The following is a 12,393-nucleotide window of genomic DNA, read 5'->3' as shown; positions in this document are numbered from 1 at the left end:
ACCCATGGGATCCTCATGTCAGCATGTCGCTGCAAGCCTCATCGTCCCATGGCCCTGCAGAGGTGGTGACAACAGGCAGAGCCAAATTCAAGCCCCCAGCCACTAAGGCCAAGGTGGGATTCCATTTAATCTTCCCTGAAGGTAGACCCTGATCACACAAGGAAATATGGTGGAAAGAAACATGTCTGTGGATCCAGGCTTCATTCCCCAACTTGAGCATTCTCAGACTAAATCTCTTTCTTAATAGGTTGGTTATTGTTATTATTCAGTCAAACAGCATTTATTGAGCATGTGCTATGTGGCAGACACTCCACTAGGCACCCGCAATAGTGGAAAGACAGCAAGCTTCTTTCCTGGCATCAGTAGAGATGCCGACTCATGGTTTTTAACTGGAAACTGTTGTGGGACTCAATCATTTTCACTCTCCTGGCTGCATCCAAGGATGAGCGTGAGGATGAGGCTCAGAGAAGGGCAGACACCAGGCCCAGGGTGCAGTTTTGAGAGACTCAGAGCTAGAGGAAGTTTCCTAATTGCAGGTCCAAAGTCCTCCCTGCTGTTCCTCCCGTGATCCTACCTCTGGGTAGGTGACACTGGTCTTGCAGGTGAGATGGCAAAAGGCCTAGGATTTGGCTACAGAAAGTTCTGCTCCTCAAGCTCCCACTGTCCTCCTTGGATCCCATGCCCAGGCTTTTCAAGGTTAAGAGCCATTTTTAACATCAAAAATTCATCAGTACCCCGCCCCCCTTGATAGATGTTTTACTTCCAGTATCCATTGTTTGGGGGAATGCAAAATGGCAATAAGTTACCTTGAATTCAGCAGTGCTTTTAAATGAATTGGTACTTCTAAAGTCACAACAGCATCTATATGCATTTGAAAAATAGTCACATCCGTCTCAGAGTGAAGCATTTCTGATGCAGTCAGCAGACAAAGCTTGAGGTACCTGGGAGCCCAAGGTCAGATGGCACTACTGCCCTAGGCCATCTGGCTGCTCTGCACTGGGAGAAGAAAGGAGGTGGAGTCCTTCCTGGGGCTGCCGTAGCCTACGCTTTCCACTGCCCATCACACCTGGCTCCACTGCCCATCACACCTGGCCCCACAGCAGGCCCCGTTACCATTACGAATCCCTCCCCTCCAGCCCAGCCTTCCCTCTGTGGCTCATGGCCCCTCTCCCACACACTACACATCCTCCTCCCCAGTCCCTTACCCTCCTTCTCAGTCTCTAATTCTTTCCCAGCTCTTGCTGCTCCATGTCCAGCCTCAGGCACTGCAAACCTAAATCCTTATCTGGTCCCTTCCATCACAGAGGACATCTTCTGGCAAAATCAGTCATGTCGAAGTGATATAAGCACCATATTTCGAAGGCCTTCAGAAAGAGGGCTATGCTGAGTCCAAAGGCCTAGAACCCAAAGGATGGACTTCCAGGCCCCAGGACAGGCACACATGAGTCACATGGTATTTTGCACACCAGAGCAGGCATGGCTCAGCCAGCAGAGATACCTGGCACCAATCCCGCCTGCACCACCACTGCTCAGTTTGAGCCTGTTGCTCAGCCTCTCTGAGCCTCAGTTAACTATTTGTCAAATGGGAGTATAAGCATGTTACATTGAAGCATGGTAGTGAAACGTGGCAGAATGCGTGGAAGTGCCCAGCCGGCACAGAACCTGCTGCCGGGATATCCAACGGGGCGGCCAGCACCACTCCCTGTAGAAGAACTGGCTGTGGCCGGGTGAGAACTGACCAGCTAGTGGGGTCTCCACCCCCTCCTCCTTCACTCCCAGGCAAACCTGCTCCGGGCACAGTAGGCCCCATGTGCTTGTCACTTCCCTCCACCTCTCTCCAGGGCTTACTGGTGGAAGGGCATGTTCTGCTTTTCAAAATAAGATTCTGTAATTTCTAGCAAACAGGCACTTAATTTGTACTGAGTGAAATTCTTTGCATTTTCTCCCCCGCCTCCCATCCCAGGTTTCCTTCCCTCTCCGCACCCCTCCACGCCCAACTCTTTTCAGAGAACTCTGTGCCTACGACCCCAGCTGTCATGATGCCCCTCCCTGGCGAATTCTTCATGCTCCACACTGCTCCCCTTCTGTCAGACCCCAGCCAGATCTGTTGTTCCACAGCTGGGCCACTCAGGTCCCAGTTTCAAAGCCTTTTTATCCAGGGACCAGACCTACTCCTTGTATCTCCTACCCCGGTACCTTGCACATAGTTCGTTGACCAACTAACTGCATGACCGACTGGCGAATAATAAAAGGGGTCCTGAGCTGGCAGGCAGGTTTCTGAAACACGAAATTTCCCCTTCCTGCCGCTCTGTAAACTGAACTTCATGGTAACCAGATATTGCAACCTGAAGGTCTCAGAGGGCCTCTTTGAATGGCAAAAGCAGGCTCTCTGTCCTTAGCAATGCCAGCCACACACCCGCAGTTAATATGCTGCCACCCTGCAAAACAGTTTGTTCTCTCGAGGAAACTGACACTCCCTTTGCAGTCTCATTAGTCATTAGAAATAATAACATCTTGCGAATTGTGCAGCCCTTTCCAGTTCCCAGACCCATGTGCTCTCCTGAGCTCACCAGAACCTTATGAGCGTCTGGTCTGGTGAGCAGGGTGAGGGGTACCTTTTCCATGGTGGATGAGAACTCAGGAACCATACCACCTGGGTTCCAATCCTGGCCCTGCTGTTGATTAGCCGTGGGACCACCAGCAAGTTGCCAAACCTCTCTGCGCCTCGATTTCCCCATCTGTAAAATGGAAGTGGCAGTGGTACCCATCTCATGAAATTAAAGTGCTCATCATTAAAGTGACAGTGCTTGGCCCGCGGTGAGGCCTCAGGATGAGTCAGCTCACACTGTCCTTTCTGAGGCTGTGGTCCCAAACAGAGAGAGGGAATGGATGAGTCTGTGTATACCAGATGGTCTGACACCTGCCTTTAACTCCAAGAACCAGCCCGCTCTGTGGGGTTGGAGGGCATGGCTCTGGCTTTTGAGGAGCATGCCCCTATGGGAGAGATGGACAGGCCTACCTCCAGGAAGGGAGGTTCTCAACAGGCACAGTGGGGGCTCAGGAGGCACCCCCGCCTGCCTGCAGGCTCAGAGAAACATCAAAGAGAAGTTTCACATGTCCGCAGAAACCAGCCCCACTGTAACCTGCATTAACCACAAACCCATCAGACATGTGGAGGTAGAGACCTAAGTTAAAAGAGAAGCTGATTTAAAATAGGTCTTAAACAGAACAGGATTCCTTATTCTTCTGAAAGCCAATACCACAACAGGTATGGGAAGCCATGGCTAGTTTCCTGACATTTCGAATTTAAAGTTCAGGTATCTGAAGTCCTCAGAAACATCTTGGCCATCTATCCATCCACATTTCCCTATCTCTGTTTATGTACCATTGATCATAAATCTATCTGCTTTCTGCAATCATTTTTCTCTCATCTGTGTATCTATCTATCATCCAGCATTTAATCTGGATATCTAGCATTTATTAATCATGTCTGTCATCCATCTATCTCTGTGTCTATCTGTAGTCCGTTATCAGTCATGAGTTAATACAGTGTGTACTTAAGCATGGACTATCTGCGATCTGTGGGGAAAGGGTGGGGACGGCAGTCACTCCAGGAGGGCTAGGGTGGCTGGAACAAAGATGGACAGGAAGGAAACTGGCGGGCTGATGAAAAAGGAGCCCAGGACTCACTTCTCAGAGCAGCGCTGGCCAGAGGCATGAGGGGAGAGAGGCACACGAGAGAGAAAAGAAGAGGCAGCCTGCGATGCCACTAGGGCGAATGTGTGGCGACCTAGATAATTCTCTCCCATCTGCTTCTCCAAATAATGACAATGTCTTTCCAGAACGACCCTGTGAAGGATGGGTGGGGGTGGGGGGGGTGGGCGGTTGTCCAGGTTCAGCTGGCAGGGCAGAGAAGGTGGGTGCAGAATCCCGCAGTCTAAAGGGCTGAGCTCCTGTGGGCAAGCCGAAGGCCAGAGAGGTCATGCCCAACAAGAGATGGCAGTGGCAGGCTGGAGAAGACCCACCTCAGCCTTTTCCAGCCCTAGCTGTATATTGATATCACCTTAATAACTTTCAAAAAGTAAAAAACAAAAGCCAAAATACTGATGCCTGGGCTCCAGACAAATCTGTATCTCAGGAGCTGGCTCTAGACATCTATGTTTGGAGACCACCAAGTGATCTTCATAGCAGCCATGGCAGAGAACCCTGTTTTTACAAGATCCAAGACTCCTGCTGTTATTCTCAGGTGGAGTGCCAAAGAAGAAGGAGTGGCCTTTGGCGCTCTAGAGCAGGACTTGGGCTCTGGACAGTGTGGGACCCTCCAGGGGGGGCACATGAGGTCACTTTCTATCAGGCTTCCTCCTGGCCTGGCAGGGAGCCAGAGAGACTTCTGCAGAGGTGTTCGGGAAGTGTCATCTCCTCCTTAAGTAGTACTGTAGGAAGCTGGACCAGGTGGCATCTGAAGACCCCACACCCACCCAGGGTCCCCAGAAGAACTTACCAGTGTCCAGGAGTGGGGGATGGGCTTGGAAGCTGCAGACTCTGGGTTCAAGTGTGACTCCTGCTGTGTTAGACTAGCAAGGGTGACCCTGAGGTGCTTGTACTTCCCCAGGAAAATGGACATCAGACTGTCAGAAGCTGGAGTGCCACTCTCCCGCTTCATCTTATAAGAAGCAAAGTTCCCCCATCGAGGTTAAAAATGGGTCATGGATCAGAGAGGCAGGAGGTCTGCCCAGCTCCCCGGCAACTGCATTCTGTCTCTGGCTGTGGCAGGGGTCGTGCAGGGAGGAGGGGGTGGACCCCTGACCACTCACTCTCTCTGTGAGGGTGTGGGAGTCAGGCCACAGTTGGGAGGATCTGCAGCCAACAAGAGAGTCAGCCTGTGGCTAGGGTTAGAGGCTGGTCTGTGGTCAAGTTGCCTGTAGGTGAGTGTATTCTTACAGCCTCCACTGTGCAGCTCTAGCTCTCAACTAACAAGCCCTCTATCCATGTTAATAGAGACAAGTAGCTCTAAGTGGGTCTTTTACTTCTTCTCCAGTATCTGTGGCCGACTTGACTACATTCTCTGCCCCGTCAATGAGATGTGCTTAATGGCATTCCTTGGTCTCTCCTCCTCTTGCCCCTACCCCTCCTGCCGTGGACCACCCTGCCTCGACTGGTCCTCTACAGAGACTGCCTTCCCTTGCTGGAATAAAGCTCTGCTTTGTCTGTCTCCTTGAGAGCTGAGGACAAACAGGCAATAATTTATGCTTCCGCATAATATAAAGGAAAAAAGTCTCCATTATGCTATAAATTATCCTGTGAGGGGTGAAATGCTGGAGTGTGCACCAGACGCTGGTGGAAACCCCATTAGACAACAGGGTTCGGCTGCCGAGAAGTCCCCACAGAACTCCAGGCTGTCTGTCGTGTGCCGTGCGCCTGGTAAGGATAATATAGCAGATCAAATGTATAATCAGTTATCTGGAGAGATGGCTGAGCACTGCCGCCCCAGGAAAAGGTGACTTCTACTAGAGCCACAATGTGTCCCAGGTTCCCACTGGGATGCCTAATGCAGACTTACCAGCAAGAGAGCTGAGGGTCAAGGGTCAGAGGGCCAGAGAGGGAGGCAGCAGGTGGTGCGTATGTGGTCTCCAGACCCCTCACCTGTACTAAGTCTCCAGGGCTCAGTTATTGCTTAGATGAAGGCCCCCACACCTGCAGAAAGCAAAAGATGAGGGCATACTGGCCACTCGTGACCCCCAGGGTGGTGACAGTCCCCAGTTCTAGTCCTGTTCCTCAAACATGCTGTAAGCCCCAGAGAGCACAGAGCCACCACTGTATCTTGGGCAGCCAGCAGGGGTCTGGCTGCAGGTAGTTAGAGGGGATTCTGCCAGCAAGTCTGATTTCTGGTGTGGTGAAGATAGAGGTCCTTGCAGCCTAGACCCTGGTGAGGAAAAGGCCTGGGGACTCATCAGGAAAGTGCTTACTTCTTTGGTCACCCAGGGGACTTCAAGAAAGCTGGGCTTTGGGTAGAGAGGTGAGTGAGACTAGTGAGGGCCCTGTGAGGCACACCTGGGCTCCCTGGGCAATTAGAAATCCACAGGGGCCATAGCGCCTCAGCCATTCTCCTGTTCGAGCCCTGAACCAAAATCCTGGCCCTTGCAGAGCAATGGGGTTACTAGGCCTCTGCCCATTGTCTGTGCTAAGCTAGAGGAGTGGGGGAAAGACAAAAAGGTGAGATACCCAGGTAACACCATCTTTTGTCAGAATGGAGGATGAGAGCTGGTCTACCTGAGTGTGAGTCCCGGCTTTCACCAACGACGGGGCATGTATTCTTGAGGAAGGCACTTAACTTCTCTGTGCCTCAGTTTCTTCCTCTCTGCAGTGGAAATAATAAAATACCCGCTGTACCTGTATAGTGCTTATCTCAGTGCCTGACCCTAGTGTGTTCCGGAAATGAGAACCATGCTAATTTTATTATCGTTGCTGTTATAATCACCTCCCAGAGTCAGCAGGTGAGAGCTGCTGTCGTGGGCGGCAGCACCACAAAGCCCTGGGGAGGGAGTTGGTCCAGCTAGTGCTTTCTGGGAACTGCAGAGGTTCTATGATGTGGGAGGTGAGTCCCACCAGCTGTTGTCATGAAGGGACTGGGGTGACATTGGGACAGGATGCTGCCACTATGAATGAAGGAGCTAGACAGAGCCAAAGGGCGTGGTGGGCAGTGAGAATGGACGCAGGAGAGGAACTCAGGTCTGAGTCCCAGGCCAAACTTCTCATGATCAGAGGTGACGGTCCAAGCCTTGGGCCTTCAGGGAAATGTTTAGAACATGATGGATGGGAGAATAGAAAACAGAAAAGTGTGTGTGTGTGTGTGTGTGTGTGTGTGTGTGTGTCCCGTACCACATTCCCCTTTACACTCCCTGCTCTTGCACATGCTGCTCCCTGACCTGGGAGCCTGCCCCTTGCCTTTTCCACCTGGCAAACCCAGGCTTTCATCCTTCGGGGCCCAGCTCAAGCCTTTTAGACCCCTCTCCACCCCCTCCCCTCATTGCCCACAGAGCTCATCGCTTCGGGCTCTCTGTTCACACCATGGCTGATGCCCACTCATCTCCAGGGGACACTCGTTTCCTACTTTCTGGGGATTCTTGGAGCTCAGCACCCTACAGATGTCTAGGACATGATCCCTGAGACAAGAGAAGGAACAGCAAGTGCAAACGCCCTGGGCAGGGGTGGGCGTGAAGGGTTCTGGAGCTGGCAGGGAGGCCGAGGGAGACCTATGTGTCTGGAGCAGAGGGATGGAGGGATCGGGGGGGTGGGGAAATGGAGTGTGGGTGCCTGTGTACAGGGCACTAGAAGACTTGGGCTTGTCCTCAGTGGGATGGGAGACACTATGGGGTTTGACCAGGAGATAGTCGAGATCTGCCTGGGATTTACCGGACCCCTCTGGCTGCTGTGTGAAACGCAGACAGCAAGGTCCTGGGTCGGTGTCAGGAGACAGTGAGGAGGCCACTCTCATGGACTGGGCCTGACCCTGAAGCATTTGGAAGGCAGAGCTGCCTGAAGGAATGCAAGTGGCGGGGAGAACACATCTAGTTTACCAGGGGACTAGATGGTTCTCCAGTCTCCTGCCTCCTCCCACCCTCAACATCAAACAGAGACTGTTTGGAGGGAGCGCTGTAGATCAAGAAGCGCTGTAGATCAAGACCTGGCACCGCCTCCCTGGGGGTCCAAATCCAGCTGAGAGTCCTCATTTGCATCCCCGGTGGAGGGGGAGCCCTATCTCAGCCCCCATCCCCAGCAGGCTTTGGTCTGGTTTGATGTCTCCTTCAGGCTTCTTCCCAGGCAGGAAGGCTTTTATCCTGCTGAGGAGTCTCCCACCCATCTGCGCCACCCCCCACTTCCCTCCACCCCCATCCCCTACCCCCGCTCTGGCTCTGACACAGTGTATGTTGTGGGGACAGAGTAGGGGCACAGTTCTTCTACTTACTGGTTCATATCGTGCTGAGAACCCTCCTATGCTTGGCCTGGGACTCATATCTCAGGTGAAGGGAATGGCTCAGGAGGGGACCTGACTCTGTCACACAGCTGCAGAGACATCTGAATCCAGGCCCCTCACCCTGATGTGGATGGAAATACTGGAAACTGCCCAAACCAACTGGAGAGTGAGCGGCCGTTGGGTTCCCAGGCATGAGAGGAGGGGCATGTGGAGTCCTGGCTCTGTCCACTGCTTCTCTACTCGAAAGGCAGATCTGAGACTGTGTGCCACCCACCTAGGGAGTGAGGTAGGGCAAGGAGGAGGCAGAGGAGTTCTCCAGACTAGAGGTAGGGGTGTCAGCAATGTAGGAAATGGCACAGATTTAGATTCAATGATTGGGTTCATCCCGACTGGTCCCTTTAGGAGCCATAGGTGTTTGACGGGTCTGGATCAAGAAAATTCATGAAATAGCATATAGTGGGGCTCAGTAACTTCAAGGGAAATGTTTCTTGCTTTGAATCAATCCAGGTAGACCTCCTGGAGGAGGCTGGGGAGCATCTTAGTGGTCCCCCAAACATTGCCATTTGGTCAGGGGCAGGCAAAGGGAAGCCTGGCTTCTCAGGCTAGCCAGAGGAAGGCATGGATTTTGTTCAGTTCGATGTCCCTAGGGGTCCTTTCCACACCTTGCGATGTGGGGATGGGGGTGGGGGTGGGGGTGGGGAGTGGGGCAGGCATCCTCGCCCACCAGCAGGAACTCCTATGGGTGAGCAGTAGGAATGGCTATAATCAGCTTAAGGGCATTTATTAAGCATTCACTCAGTGCAAGGCTGTGCAACTCACCCCCCCAAACACACACACACACACACACACACACACACACACGCACGCACACATACACACACACAATCCACACAAAAAAACTCACATACCTCAACTCATGTAATCTCCCAACAGCCCTCAGAAGGGTGTGCAATTATTCTCTCCTTTTACAGATGAAGAAACGGAGGCCCAGGGAGGGTACATGGCTTTCCTAAGGTTGCAACAGGCAACCAGGATTTAACAAACAGCTTCAGTTACTATTTGGAAGATGCCACCCACCCAGCAACTCCTGTGGAGGCGGTGCGTGCCTCTCAGTCCCTTTGATTAAAGGTTTTCCCTCATCCATGGTGACATTAGGGAGAAGGTCCTTTCCATTCAGATTCACTAACTGTGAACCCGGGGACATCGAGGTCATCTATAGGGAGGGCAGATGGCCTCTAGATCCATGAGGCACCCAGGGAAGTCTCCTGGTCCCACAGCCTAAGAGCTGCCTGAGGGCCCTGCATGGGACAACTTCCAGCGCTCAGGCCTCTGCCAGCAGCTGAGGGCCAGGTGCACGGAGCACGTGAGGTTCTGGGCTCTGCCACCAACGTGCCCACGTCCAGGGCCAATAGCTGGAGGGCATGAGAGAAGCGGCAGCCCTCCTGGCCCCAGACCCCCGGGGTTCTCCCCAGCTCAGGTCTCCTTACAAACCCTTCTTCAGCAGCTGGAGGGGAGAGAACGGTAAAAATCTATTGCGGCAATAAAAGTCATTAACCATCTGAGCACTTGTCTACAGTGCCCCAGCAGCCGTCTATCCTTAAGCAGAAAATATTGTTTAATGCCGATGGTAATGAGTGAATCAAATTTTGAAAATTAAACCGGAATTTGAGCATTAGCTCCAGGACGCTGGCATTTGGCAAGTCAAGCGGACGCTACTGCCGCCCGCCTCGCCCTCCCTCAGGGGTCCTCTAATCCTGGGCAGCCAGCAAGGTGCTACCTGCCCATCTGTGGGGGAGGGCCCTAAGGCATCACCCTGAAATTTCCTTTGCACGAGCCTATCCTAAACCTGCCACAGGTGCCTTGCTTCTCTTTTTTTCTGGACTCTCCTTTGAAAGTGTAAATCCTGCAGCCAGAGCCCCATTCTGCCCTGACAGCCTGAGTGAGTGAGCACAGAAACCTATTCCTTCAGAGGCAGAGTGGAGGAAAACCGGGACTCTGGCAAGGAGATCCCACCGCTTTGTCATCGCACCTATTGCTTCCTGGGAGGCGTCACCCAAAGCTTTTTAGGGTCGGGACACTGAAGCTCAAACACAGTGCAATTGAGTTCTGGGAAAATAGGAGTCCGGAGGCCAGAGGAATGGGAAATATGTACGCTGGTGGGCGAGGGAGAAGGCAAGCAGCCGTTGGAACAGCGAAGTTAAACTTCTTGCAAGCCCCGCCACAGGCGGGGGCCACTTGGGAGCAGGTGAAAAGAGCCGCTGAAGGAGGCCCTTCCACTCCTCGGATTGTGTTCAAATTCTGTTGTGGACCTAGATTCCCCTGCATGTCCTCTGGACATCATAACTCCAGCCCACCTCCTCACCTCGCCACAGAAGACTTCAGGATACATCCATGTCCCCCTCCCCTCAGTGGCTCCTCTGGCCTGTGGTCCAGAGCTATTGCATGTGGCAAAGCAGGCCTGACTGTCCTCTTTCATGGGAAGGGGGTGAGGGACCCCATGGCAGAGGCTCTGGGGGCCAAAGACTGGCTACCCCAGGGACCCGAGAACTATGCACACTCCCACACCCACCTGTTGGAAGAGAACCCTCCAAAAAAGGAAACCCAGGAGTACCCCCAAGAATCATCTCAGATGCCCTGTTCAGCCAAATCACAGGTGCAAAATAAATGTTCAATAAATGCCTGTTGAAAGCCTGACCAAGGGATAGACCCAAGAGGGATGACAGGTGCTCTGGTCCAGTCCCTCCTGAGGTTGCCATAAACGCCTTCATCTGACAGAACTGGGTACCTTTCTCATCCATTATTTTATTGGCTTCTTCCACCCACAGCTCCTTGGTGGGGCATTGGGGGGTATAAACTATGCCCACTCCCCAGCAGTGGTGGCAGGACATCTGGGCACAGTGAGCCAAGTTGCCTTCTTTGGGTTCAGGCTCCCCAGAACCCGAGGTGCTCCTTCACCCTGCCCCCAACCCCAGACACAGGCCCCCACATTTTAAAAGAGCAGAAAGGCAGCAGCAAGGGGGTTACAATGTGGGAAAGTCAAGAGACTATGTTTAGTCTGAACCCCAGATGTTTATCCTGAGCTCCCTCTGTGCCCCAAATTTCCTCATCTAAAAAAGGTGAGGCCCTTGGCATTTTCTGGTATTTCCCAGCTCTGCCGTTCTGTGGCCTTGTTCTTCCTAGGTAGGACACAGCAGCTCTCGGAGCCACTGTGTGATGGCCCTGAGGACCTTTGTCTTATTTGGGAACTTGTTTCTTGTGGATGTCCTGTCTCCTCATCTAGATGTGAGCTCCAGTGAGCAGACTCACCTTTCTCGTGTACTGCTTTAGAAGCAATGCTTGGAACAGTGTCTAGCACAGAGAAGGTGCGTAGCAAGTAGTTGAATGACTGCAGGAGCCTGACGGCCAGTGCTTTCCCGTGCCAGCCACTGTGCTCAGCCCTGGGAGTCAGAAGGTGAGCGTAATGCAGCACCCTGCCCTACGCTGGGCTCTGCCGAGAGGAGGATACAGAGCTTCGGACCAGCCCCACTTGATCACCCCACGTCTGGGCCTCATGTGGCCTCTACGGCCTCCTACCTGGCTCCATCCTGGCTCTGAGATCTTTCCTGTCTTCATCTTCCTTCAAGGTGCCCTGTATGGCCCAGTTCCAGCAGTACCTAAATGAGCATCGCCTCAAAGGAACAGCAACACACGCATACCCCAAATGTGGGTTCAGGCTTAGGGCTCATGGGGGGAAGTGAGAGCACCATAGCCTCATCATCACCTAGGGACCCTATATCACTCAGACAGGCGGGCTGTGGTCCTGACCACTGCTGAGCCTGTCCCAAGAAGTAGGGGTCTGTGTCAATGTTGGAGGTTGGGAACTGAGTCATTCTCTGAGACTCACTGGTATCAGTTCCAAAATACCAGCCAAATGGTATCTATCATTGGTCATCTGACACAGCTTAGGTACAGTGCCTTGGGAAAGTGGCCACAGGGGGTGAGAGGATGGGGAGGTTGTGCAGCTCAGCCGGTCAGCCACAGCCTAAGTGAAGTCCTGCTTATTACTTCAAGTGCTCTCCATCAGGGATGGATCATCTGACTTCTTCGCCAAATGATCTCTGTCTCCTCCTCAAATTAGGGCAGGGCAAACCAAGGGGGAAAGGTGCTCCATTTTCTCCTCTTCCTGAATAGAGAGTCGCAGTAATGGTCATCACCGTTATTATTACTGCTAGCCAGGCCCTGTCCCTGAAGCATCTCCTGGAACCCCAGCACCCGCCGCAGAAGGAGGGCCTAGTTTTGCCCATTCTATAGACCTAAAAACTGAGGCGGGGGAGCAGTTTTACAGCAGGAGTACAGGGGCCCTGGGGTCTGAGCCAGGAGGCCTGAGCTGGAAGGAGATTGACCCTTAGACTCAGAGTTCTTCCAGCCGCTAATTTTAA

The 12,393-nt window shown here is 52.8% G+C and overlaps 1 protein-coding gene across 50 annotated transcripts in view; it reads left to right on the top strand.

The window, feature by feature from the left end:
- CELF4 (CUGBP Elav-like family member 4) overlaps window positions 1–12,393 on the top strand; it is a 289,057-nt gene that overhangs the window by 244,577 nt on the left and 32,087 nt on the right. The window lies entirely within an intron of this gene.

This window comes from Rousettus aegyptiacus, unplaced genomic scaffold (assembly GCF_014176215.1).
Source record: "Rousettus aegyptiacus isolate mRouAeg1 unplaced genomic scaffold, mRouAeg1.p scaffold_m13_p_12, whole genome shotgun sequence".
In the NCBI taxonomy this organism is placed as follows: Eukaryota; Metazoa; Chordata; class Mammalia; order Chiroptera; family Pteropodidae; genus Rousettus; species Rousettus aegyptiacus.
This window is presented reverse-complemented; position numbering and strand designations above follow the sequence as displayed.